Below are 12401 nucleotides of genomic sequence, written 5' to 3'. Positions count from 1 at the left end.
TCGTGATGACAATGTACTAAACATCTGAATCTGTAAGCTATTTCCAAAAAAAATAAGTTTGTCTTTATAATGGTTCTTGATCATGGTGTATTTTGGCATCAATAAAACCCTTACTAAGGCAGAAATTTATTAAGGAGTGAAATATTGCTGCTAGGCCTGTTTAAACGTTGCTTTGGATGAATGTAGATTTGTGGACATTCCAATGCTTCAGGTGGAGCTCAGTGGGCCATACTAGTAGAATAATGGAAATCAATCCTACAGAGTGTTATTTAACTATAGTGTCCTAGTTAAAAAAGATTCAGAGAAGAATGTTTTATGTGGTCTACAGACTTTTGTTAAGCTATTTTAGTGAAGAATGTAGCTGCTTTTTGCCCTTTTCAGGAGTCTGCCTGAAGTTAAAGTGAAAAGAATTTAATTAATTGCATTTAGGAGGAAGTCTCAAAATAGTCTAGCATAGATTCTGTCCTGTGTTTCATCTTAAGAAGAGAATTTTTCATGTGATATAACAAACTCAAAAAACAGAAAATACAAAATGTATGGTTCAAAGATTAAAAGGACATGAGGAAGTGGTATAGAGCTAAATCATGTGTTCCAGGATATTAAAAGGAATTAAGAGAGTGGTGACTTTGGAAAAATCAAAACAAGCTAAGTTTACTGTTTACTTGTGTACAGTTGCATTATAATGGTATAATGGTACACCCACGGATCCCGGCCCACAGCAGCTCTCTGCTCCCAGACCCTGTGGGAAACAGACCTCACCGCCTGGTCAGGTGGGCACTCCTAAGGCTGCAGAGCAGAAGAGACCACCAACACTGCCCACCCCTGCCCACATCCCTGGCCCAAGAGGAAACTGTATAAGGCCTCTGGGCTCCCGTGGGGGAGGGCCCAGGAGTGGCAGGACACCTGCCTGAGACACCGCCGGAACCTGAAGGAAACAGACCGGATAAACAGTTCTCTGCCCCCAAATCCCGTGGGAGGGAGAGCTAAACCCTCAGAGAGGCAGACACGCCTGGGAAACCAGAAGAGACTGCACTCTGCATACATATCTCGGACGCCAGAGGAAAACACCAAAGGCCATCTGGAACCCTGGTGCACTGAAGCTCCCGGAAGGGGCGGCGCAGGTATTCCTGGTTGCTGCCGCCACAGAGAGCCCGTGGGCAGCACCCCGCAAGCAAACTTGAGCCTCGGGACCACAGGTAAGACCAACCTTTCTGCTGCAAGAAAGCTGCCTGGTGAACTCAAGACACAGGCCCACAGGAACAGCTGAAGACCTGTAGAGAGGAAAAACTACACGCCGGAAAGCAGAACACTCTGTCCCCATAACTGACTGAAAGAGAGGAAAACAGGTCTACAGCACTCCTGACACACAGGCTTATAGGACAGTCTAGCCACTGTCAGAAATAGCAGAACAAAGTAACACTAGAGATAATCTGATGGCGAGAGGCAAGCGCAGGAACCCAAGCAACAGAAACCAAGACTACATGGCATCATCGGAGCCCAAAACTCCCACCAAAACAAACATGGAATATCCAAACACACCAGAAAAGCAAGATCTAGTTTCAAAATCATATTTAATCATGATGCTGGAGGACTTCAAGAAAGACATGAAGAACTCCGTAGGGAAACACAGGAAAACATTAATAAACAAGTAGAAGCCTACAGAGAGGAATCGCAAAAATCCCTGAAAGAATTCCAGGAAACCACAATCAAACAGTTGAAGGAACTAAAAATGGAAATAGAAGCAATCAAGAAAGAACACATGGAAACAACCCTGGATATAGAAAACCAAAAGAAGAGACAAGGAGCCGTAGATACAAGCATCACCAACAGAATACAAGAGATGGAAGAGAGAATCTCAGGAGCAGAAGATTCCATAGAAATCATTGACTCAACTGTCAAAGATAATGTAAAGCAGAAAAAGCTACTGGTCCAAAACATACGGGAAATCCAGGACTCAATGAGAAGATCAAACCTAAGGATAATAGGTATAGAAGAGAGTGAAGACTCCCAGGTCAAAGGACCAATAAATATCTTCAACAAAATCATAGAAGAAAACTTCCCTAACCTAAAAAAAGAGATACCCATAGGCATACAAGAAGCCTACAGAACTCCAAATAGATTGGACCAGAAAAGAAACACCTCCCATCACATAATAGTCAAAACACAAAACGCACAAAATAAAGAAAGAATATTAAAAGCAGTAAGGGAAAAAGGTCAAGTAACATATAAAGGCAGACCTATCAGAATCACACCAGAATTCTCACCAGAAACTATGAAGGCCAGAAGATCCTGCACTGATGTCATACAGACCCTAAGAGAACACAAATGCCAGCCCAGGTTACTGTATCCTGCAAAACTCTCAATTAACATAGATGGAGAAACCAAGATATTCCATGACAAAACCAAATTTACACAATATCTTTCTACAAATCCAGCACTAGAAAGGATAATAAATGGTAAAGTCCAACATAAGGAGGCAAGCTATACCCTAGAAGAAGCAAGAAACTAATCGTCTTGGCAACAAAACAAAGAGAATGAAAGCACACAAACATAACCTCACATCCAAATATGAATATAACGGGAAGCAATAATCACTATTCCTTAATATCTCTCAACATCAATGGCCTCAACTCCCCAATAAAAAGACATAGATTAAAACTGGATACACAACGAGGACCCTGCATTCTGCTGCCTACAGGAAACACACCTCAGAGACAAAGATAGACATTACCTCAGAGTGAAAGGCTGGAAAACAATTATCCAAGCAAATGGTCAGAAGAAGCAAGCTGGAGTAGCCATTCTAATATCAAATAAAATCAATTTTCAACTAAAAGTCATCAAAAAAGATAAGGAAGGACACTTCATATTCATCAAAGGAAAAATCCACCAAGATGAAGTCTCAATCCTAAATATCTATGCCCCAAATACAAGGGCACCTACATATGTAAAAGAAACCTTACTAAAGCTCAAAACACACATTGCACCTCACACAATAATAGTGGGAGCTTTCAACACCCCACTCTCATCAATGGACAGATCATGGAACCAGAAATTAAACAGAGATGTAGACAGACTGAGAGAAGTCATGAGCCAAATGGACTTAAGGGATATTTATAGAACATTCTATCCTAAAGCAAAAGGATATACCTTCTTCTCAGCTCCTCATGGTACTTTCTCCAAAATTGACCATATAATTGGTCAAAAAACGGGCCTCAACAGGTACAGAAAGATAGAAATAATCCCATGAGTGCTATCAGACCACCACGGCCTAAAACTGGTCTTCAATAACAATCAAGGAGGAGTGCCCACATATACTTGGAAATTGAACAATGCTCTGCTCAATGATAACCTGGTCAAGGAAGAAATAAAGAAAGAAATTAAAAACTTTTTAGAATTTAATGTAAATGAAGGTACAACATACCCAAACTTATGGGACAAAATGAAAGCTGTGCTAAGAGGAAAACTCATAGCGCTGAGTGCCTGCAGAAAGAAACAGGAAAGAGAATATGTCAGCAGCTTGACAGCACACCTAAAAGCTCTAGAACAAAAAGAAGCAAATATACCCAGGAGGAGTAGAAGGCAGGAAATAATCAAACTCAGAGCGGAAATCAACCAAGTAGAAACAAAATGGACCATAGAAAGAATCAACACAACCAAAAGTTGGTTCTTTGAGAAAATCAACAAGATACATAAACCCTTAGCCAGCCTAACGAGAGGACACAGAGAGTGCGTCCAAATTAACAAAATCAGAAAAGAAAAGGGAGACATAACAACAGATTCAGAGGAAATTCAAAAAATCATCAGATCTTACTATAAAAACCTATATACAACAAAACTTGAAAATCTTCAGGAAATGGACAATTTCCTAGACAGATACCAGGTACCGAAGTTAAATCAGGAACAGATAAACCAGTTAAACAACCCCATACCTCCTAAGGAAATAGAAGCAGTCATTAAAGGTCTCCCAACAAAAAAGAGCCCAGGTCCAGTCGGGTTTAGTGCAGAATTCTATCAAACCTTCATAGAAGACCTCATACCAATATAATCCAAACTAATTTCACAAAATTGAAACAGATGGATCACTACCGAATACCCTCTATGAAGCCACAATTACTCTTATACCTAAACCACACAAAGACACAACAAAGAAAGAGAACTTCAGACCAATTTCCCTTATGAATATCGACGCAAAAATACTCAACAAAATTCTGGCAAACCGAATCAAAGAGCACATCAAAACAATCATCCACCATGACCAGGTAGGCTTCATCCCAGGCATGCAGGAATGGTTTAATATATGGAAAACCATCAACGTGATCCATTATATAAACAAACTGAAAGAACAGAACCACATGATCATTTCATTAGATGCTGAGAAAGCATTTGACAAAATTCAACACCCCTTCATGATAAAAGTCCTGGAAAGAATAGGAATTCAAGGCCCATACCTGAACATAGTAAAAGCCATATACAGCAAACCAGTTGCTAACATTAAACTAAATGGAGAGAAACTTGAAGCAATCCCACTAAAATCAGGGACTAGACAAGGCTGCCCACTCTCTCCCTACTTATTCAATATAGTTCTTGAAGTTCTAGCCAGAGCAATCAGACAACAAAAGGAGGTCAAGGGGATACAGATCGGAAAAGAAGAAGTCAAAATATCACTATTTGCAGATGATATGATAGTATATTTAAGTGATCCCAAAAGTTCCACCAGAGAACTACTAAAGCTGATAAACAACTTCAGCAAAGTGGCTGGGTATAAAATTAACTCAAATAAATCAGTTGCCTTCCTCTATACAAAAGAGAAACAAGCCGAGAAAGAAATTAGGGAAACGACACCCTTCATAATAGACCCAAATAATATAAAGTACCTCGGTGTGACTTTAACCAAGCAAGTAAAAGATCTGTACAATAAGAACTTCAAGACACTGAGGAAAGAAATTGAAGAAGACCTCAGAAGATGGAAAGATCTCCCATGCACATGGATTGGCAGGATTAATATAGTAAAAATGGCCAGTTTACCAAAAGCGATCTACAGATTCAATGCAATCCCCATCAAAATACCAATCCAATTCTTCAAAGAGTTAGACAGAACAATTTGCAAATTCATCTGGAATAACAAAAAACCCAGGATAGCTAAAGCTATCCTCAACAATAAAAGGACTTCAGGGGGAATCACTATCCCTGACCTCAAGCAGTATTACAGAGCAATAGTGATAAAAACTGCATGGTATTGGTACAGAGACAGACAGATAGACCAATGGAATAGAATTGAAGACCCAGAAATGAACCCACATACCTATGGTCACTTGATTTTTGACAAAGGAGCCAAAACCATCCAATGGAAAAAAGATAGCATTTTCAGCAAATGGTGCTGGTTCAACTGGAGGTCAAAATGTAGAAGAATGCAGATCGATCCATGCTTATCACCCTGTACAAAGCTTCAGTCCAAGTGGATCAAGGACCTCCACATCAAACCAGACACACTCAAACTAATAGAAGAAAAACTAGGGAAGCATCTGGAACAAATGGGCACTGGAAAAAATTTCCTGAACAAAACACCAATGGCTTACGCTCTAAGATCAAGAATCGACAAATGGGATCTCATAAAACTGCAAAGCTTCTGTAAGGCAAAGGACACTGTGGTTAGGACAAAACGGCAACCAACAGATTGGGAAAAGATCTTTACCAATCCTACAACAGATAGAGGCCTTATATCCAAAATATACAAAGAACTCAAGAAGTTAGACCGCAGGGAAACAAATAACCCTATTAAAAAATGGGGCTCAGAGCTAAACAAAGAATTGACAGCTGAGGAATGCCGAATGGCTGAGAAACACCTAAAGAAATGTTCAACATCTTTAGTCATAAGGGAAATGCAAATCAAAACAACCCTGAGATTTCACCTCACACCAGTGAGAATGGCTAAGATCAAAAACTCAGGAGACAGCAGATGCTGGCGAGGATGCGGAGAAAGAGGAACACTCCTCCATTGTTGGTGGGATTGCAAACTGGTACAACCATTCTGGAAATCAGTCTGGAGGTTCCTCAGAAAATTGGACATTGAACTGCCTGAGGATCCAGCTATACCTCTCTTGGGCATATACCCAAATGATGCCCCAACATATAAAAAACACACGTGCTCCACTATGTTCATTGCAGCCTTATTTATAATAGCCAGAAGCTGGAAAGAACCCAGATGCCCTTCAACAGAAGAATGGATACAGAAAATGTGGTAAATCTACACAATGGAATATTACTCAGCTATCAAAAACAACGACTTTATGAAATTCGTAGGCAAATGGTTGGAACTGGAAAACATCATCCTGAGTGAGCTAACCCAATCACAGAAAGACATACATGGTATGCACTCATTGATAAGTGGCTATTAGCCCAAATGCTTGAATTACCCTAGATGCCTAGAACAAATGAAACTCAAGACAGATTATCATAATGTGAATGCTTCACTCCTTTAAAAGGGGAACAAGAATACCCGTGGCAGGCAATAGAGAGGCAAAGATTAAAACAGAGACTGAAGGAACACCCATTCAGAGCCTGCCCCACATGTGGCCCATACATATACAGCCATCCAATTATACAAGATGGATGAAGCAAAGAAGTTCAGACCGACAGGAGCCGGATGTAGATCGCTCCTGAGAGACACAGCCAGAATACAGCAAATACAGAGGCGAATGCCAGCAGCAAACCACTGAACTGAGAATAGGTCCCCTATTGAAGGAATCAGAGAAAGAACTGGAAGAGCTTGAAGGGGCTCGAGACCCCAAAAGTACAACAATGCCAAGCAACCAGAGCTTCCAGGGACTAAGCCACTACCTAAAGACTATACATGGACTGACCCTGGACTCTGACCCCATAGGTAGCAATGAATATCCTAGTAAGAGCACCAGTGGAAGGGGAAGCCCTGGGTCCTGCTAAGACTGAACCCCCAGTGAACTAGTCTATGGGGGGAGGGCGGCAATGGGGGGAGGGTTGGGAGGGGAACACCCATAAGGAAGGGGAGGGGGGAGGGGGATGTTTGCCCGGAAACCGGGAAAGGGAATAACACTCGAAATGTATATAAGAAATACTCAAGTTAATTAAAAAAAAAAAAAAAAAAACCTCAGGTGACAGCAAATGCTGGCGTGGATGCGGAGAAAGAGGAACACTCCTCCATTTTTGGTGAGATTGCAGACTGGTACAACCATTATGGAAATCAGTCTGGAGCTTCCTCAGAAAATTGGACATTGAACTGCCTGAGGATCCAGCTATACCTCTCTTGGGCATATACCCACAAGTTGCCCCAACATATAAAAAATACACGTGCTCCACTATGTTCATAGCAGCCTTATTTATAACAGCCAGAACCTGGAAAGAACCCAGATGCCCTTCAACAGAGGAATGGATACAGAATATGTGGTACATCTACACAATGGAATATTACTCAGCTATCAAAAACAATGCCTTTATGAAATTCATAAACAAATGGTTGGAACTGGAAAATATCATCCTGAGTGAGGTAACCCAATCACAGAAAAACAGACATGGTATGCACTCATTGACAAGTGGCTATTAGCCCAAATGCTTGAATTACCCTAGATGCCTCGAACAAATGAAACTCAAGACGGATGATCAAAATGTGAATGCTTGACTCCTTCTTTAAAAGGGAGAACAAGAATACCCTTGGCAGGGAATAGAGAGGCAAAGATTAAAACAGAGACAGAAGGAACACCCATTCAGAGCCTGCTCCACATGTGGCCCATATATATACAGCCATTCAATTAGACAAGATGGATGAAGCAAAGAAGTGCAGGCCTACAGGAGCCGGATGTAGATCTCTCCTGAGAGACACAGCCAGAATACAGCAAATACAGAGGCAAATGCCAGCAGCAAACCACTGAACTGAGAATTGGACCCCCATTGAAGGAATCAGAGAAAGAACTGGAAGAGCTTGAAGGGGCTCGAGACCCCTTATGAACAACAATGCCAAGGAACTAGAGCTTCCAGGGACTAAGCCACTACCTAAAGACTATACATGGACTGACCCTGGACTCTGACCTCATAGGTATCAATGAATATCCTAGTAAGAGCACCAGTGGAAGGGGAAGCCCTTTGTCCTGCTAAGACTGAATCCCCAGTGAACATGATTGTTGGCAGGAGGGCGGCAAGGGGGGAGGATGGGGAGGGGAACACCCATAAAGAGGGGAGGCGGAGGGATTAGGGGGATGTTTGCCCGGAAACTGGGAAAGAGAATAACATTCGAAATGTAAATAAGAAATACTCATGTTAATAAAAAAAATAAAATATAAAAAAAAAGAAATACTCAAGTTAATAAAAAAAAAAGAAATACTCAAGTTAATTAAAAAAAATAATGGTATAATGGTAGACATTATTATAAGCTGATCACTGTTTTGATTTAGAAACAAAAATGATTGTGCTTCAAATTGATAAGAGATATATCTTATCCACTGAATTGAGAACAGGACCCATGTTGGAGGAATTAGAGAAAGGACTGAAAGAGCTTGAAGAGGCCTGCAAACCCATAAGAATAACAATGCCGACCATCCAGAGCTTTCAGGGATTAAACCACTACCCAAAGACTATACATGGACTGACCCTGGGCTCCAACTGCATATGTAGCAGTAAATAGCCTTGTTGAGGAACCAGTGGAATGGGAAGCCTTGGTACTGCCAAAGCTGGACCCCCAGTGTAGGGGATTGTTGGGGGAGGCAGCAAGGAGGTGTATGGGGAAGGGAACACAATTAAAGAAGGGGTACAGGTTAGGGGGCTGTTGGACAGGAAACCAGGAAAGGGAATAACATTCGAAATATAAATAAGAAATATTCAATTTAATTAAAATGGAAAAAAAAGGAGTGGAAGCATCCCCATTTTGGTCATCCTCCTTCTTGAGCTCCAAGGGGTCTATGGATTATATCTTGGATAATTCGAGGTTTTGGGCTAATATCCACTTATGAGCAAGTGCATACCATGTGAGGTTTCCTGTGATTGGGTTAACTCACTCGGAATGATTATTTTCTAGTTCAATCCATCTGTCTATGAGTTTCATGAAGTTATTTTTTTTGAGAGCTGAGTAGTATTCCATTGTGTAGATATATCACATTTTCTGTATCCATTCCTCTGTTGAAGGGCATCTGGATTCTTTCCAGCTTCTGGCTATTATTAATGAGGCTGCTATGAACATAGTGGATCGTGTATATTTTTTGTATGTTGGAGCATCTTTTGGGTATATGCCCAAGACAGGTATAGTTGGGACCTCAAGTATTGGAATGTCCAATTTTCTGAGGAACCTCCAGATTGATTTCCAGAGTGACTGTACGAGTTTGCAATCCCACCAACAATGGAGTAGTGTTCCTCTTTGTCCACATCTTCAAAAGCATCTACTGTTACCTGAGTTTTTTAATCTTACCTATTCTAACTTGTATGGATGGAATTTCAGGGTTGTTTTGACTTGCTTTTCCCTGATGACTAAGGATCATGAGCATTTGTTTAGATACTTCTCAGCCATTCAGTATTCCTCAGCTGAGAATTCTTTCTTTCCTTCTGTACCCCATTTTTAATATGGTTATTTGGCTCCCTAGAGACTAACTTCTTGACTTCTTTGAACAAAATGTATATTAACCCTCTATTAGATTTAGGATTGGAAAAAATCTTTTCCCAGTCTGTTGGTTACCATTTTGTCCTAATGACTGTGCCCTTTGCCTTACAGAAGCTTTGCAGTTTTATGAGGTACGATTTGTTTATTCTTAATCTTAGAGCATAAGCCATTGGTGTTTTATTCAGGAAATTTTCCCCGGTGTCCATGTATTTAGGGCTCCTCCCTACATTTTTTCTTCTATTATTTTGAGTGTATTTGGTTTGATGTGGAGATCCTTGATTCATTTGCACTTAAACTTTGTACAGGGCAATAAAAAAGAATCTATTTACATTCTTCTCCATGTTGACCTCCAGTTGAACCAGGACTATTTGTTGAACCTGCTATCTTCTTTCCATTGGGTTGTTTTAGCTCCTTTGACAAAGATCAAGTGACCAGAGGTGTATGGGTTCATTTCTCTGTCTTCAATTCTGTTCCACTGATCTATCTGCCTGTCTCTGTCCCAATACCATAGTTTTTTTTATGACTATTGCTCTGTAACACTGCTTAAGACAAGGGTTGGTGATTGACACAGATTTTCTTTTATTGTTGAGGACAGTTTTCACTATCCTGAGTTATTTGTTGTTCTAAATAAATTTGCAAATTGCTCTATCTAACTCTATAAAGAACTGAGTTGGAATTTTGATGGGGATTGCAATGAATCTATAGATTGCTTTTGGCAAAATGGCCACTTTACTACATTAATCCTGCCAATCTATGAGCATGGAAGGTCTTTCTATCTTCTGAGATCGTCCTCAATTTCTTTCTTCAGAGACTTGAAGTTCTTGTCATTCAGATATTTTACTTGCTTGGTTAGAGTCACACCGAGGTACTTTATATTATTTGGGACTATCGTGAAAGGTGACATTTCCTTAATTTCTTTCTCATCCTATTTATCCTTTGAGTAGAGGAAGGCTTATGACTTGTTTGATTTAATTTTATACCCAGCCACTTTGCTGAAGTTGTTTATCAGGGTTAGTGGTTCTCTGGTGGAACTTTTGTGGTAACTTAAGTATACTATCATATCTTCTGCAAATAGTAATATTTTGACTTCTTCCTTTCCAATTTGTATTCCTTTGACCATGGTTAATTTTCTGATTGCTCTGGCTAAGACTTTGAGTACTATAATGAATAAGTAGGGAGAGAGTTGGCAGACTTGTCTTGTCTAGTACATGATTTTAGTGGGATTGTTTCAAGTTTCTCTCTATGTAATTTAATGGTAGCTACTGGCTTGCTATTTATTATTTTAATATGTTTAGGTATGTGCATTGAACTCCTGATCTTTCCAGGCTTTTTTCCTGAAGGGGTGTTTAATTTTGTCAAATGGTTTTTCCACGTCTAATGAAATGATCATCGTGTTTTTTTTTTTCTTTGACTTTGTTTATATACTAGATGACATTGATGGATTTCTGCTTACTGAACCATCCCTGCCTCCCTGCAATGAAGCCTACTTGATCATGATGGATGATCATTTTGAAGTGTTCCTTGGATTTGGTTTACTAGAATTTTATTCAATTTTTTGTCAATATTCATAAGTGTAATTGGTCTGTCACACCATTTCTTTCTTGGGTCTTTGTGTGGTTTAGGTATAAGCAAAATTGTGGCTTGATAGAAGGAATTGGGTAGTACTCTGATTGTTTATATTTTGTGGAATAGTTTGGACTGTATTGGTATGAGGTCTTCTATGAAGGTCTGATAGAATTCTGTACTGAACCCATCTGGTCCTGGGCTCTTTTTGGTTGGAAGACTTTTAATAACTGCTTCTATTTCTTTACCAGTTATGGAATTCTTTAGATGGTCTATCTGTTCCTGGTCTAACATTGGTACATGGTATTTGTCTAGAAAGTTGTCCATTTCCTCCAGATTTTCCAGTTTTGTTGAATATAGGCTTTTGTACTACCATCTCATGATTTTTTTAAAAATTTCTTCAGATTCTGTTGTTATGTCACCCTTTTCATTTCTGATTTTGTTAATTTGGATTCACTTTCTGTGCGTCTGTATAGTGTGGCTAAGGGTTTACCTATCTTGTTGATTTTCTCAAAGAACCAGCTCCTGGTTTTGTTGATTCTTCATCTAGTCCTTTTTGTTTCTACATTTGTGATTTCAGCCTTGAGTTTTAATATTTCCTGCCTTCTACTCCTCTTGTATATATTAGCTTTTTTTTTGTTCTAGAGAATTTAGGTGTGCTGTTAAGCTGCTGCTGTACACTCTTTCCTGTTCTTTTTGGAGGCACTCAGAGCTATGTGTATTCATCTCAGCAGTGCTTTATTTGTCTCCCAAGGGATTAGGTATGTTGTGCCTTCATTTTCATTAAATTCTAAGAAGTCTTTAATTTCTTTCTGTATTTCTTCCTTGATCAAGCTGTGATTGAATAGAGTGTTGTTCAACTTCCATGTATAGGTGAGATTTTTATCATTATTGCTGTTATTGAATACCAGCCTTAGTACATGATGATCTGATAGGATGCAAGGTATTATTTCTATCATCCTGTATCTTTGAGACCTGTTCTGTGACCAATTATTCGGTCAATTTTGGAGAAGGTACCATGAAATGCTGAGAAGTTGTATCCTTTGGTTTTAGGATGAAATGTTCTATAAATATCTATTAAGTCCATTTGGTTTACAACTTCTGCTAGTTTCTCTATGACTCTGTTTTATTTCTGTTTCCATGATCTGTCCAGTGATGAGAGAGGGGTATAAAAATCTCCTACTATTATGGTACAAGGTGAAATGTGTGATGTAAGCTTTAG

The sequence above is a fragment of the Rattus norvegicus genome, chromosome 1 (assembly GCF_036323735.1).
Source record: "Rattus norvegicus strain BN/NHsdMcwi chromosome 1, GRCr8, whole genome shotgun sequence".
Lineage (NCBI taxonomy): Eukaryota > Metazoa > Chordata > Mammalia > Rodentia > Muridae > Rattus > Rattus norvegicus.
The sequence above is the reverse complement of the archived record's forward strand: the minus strand, read 5'-3'. Positions refer to the sequence as shown.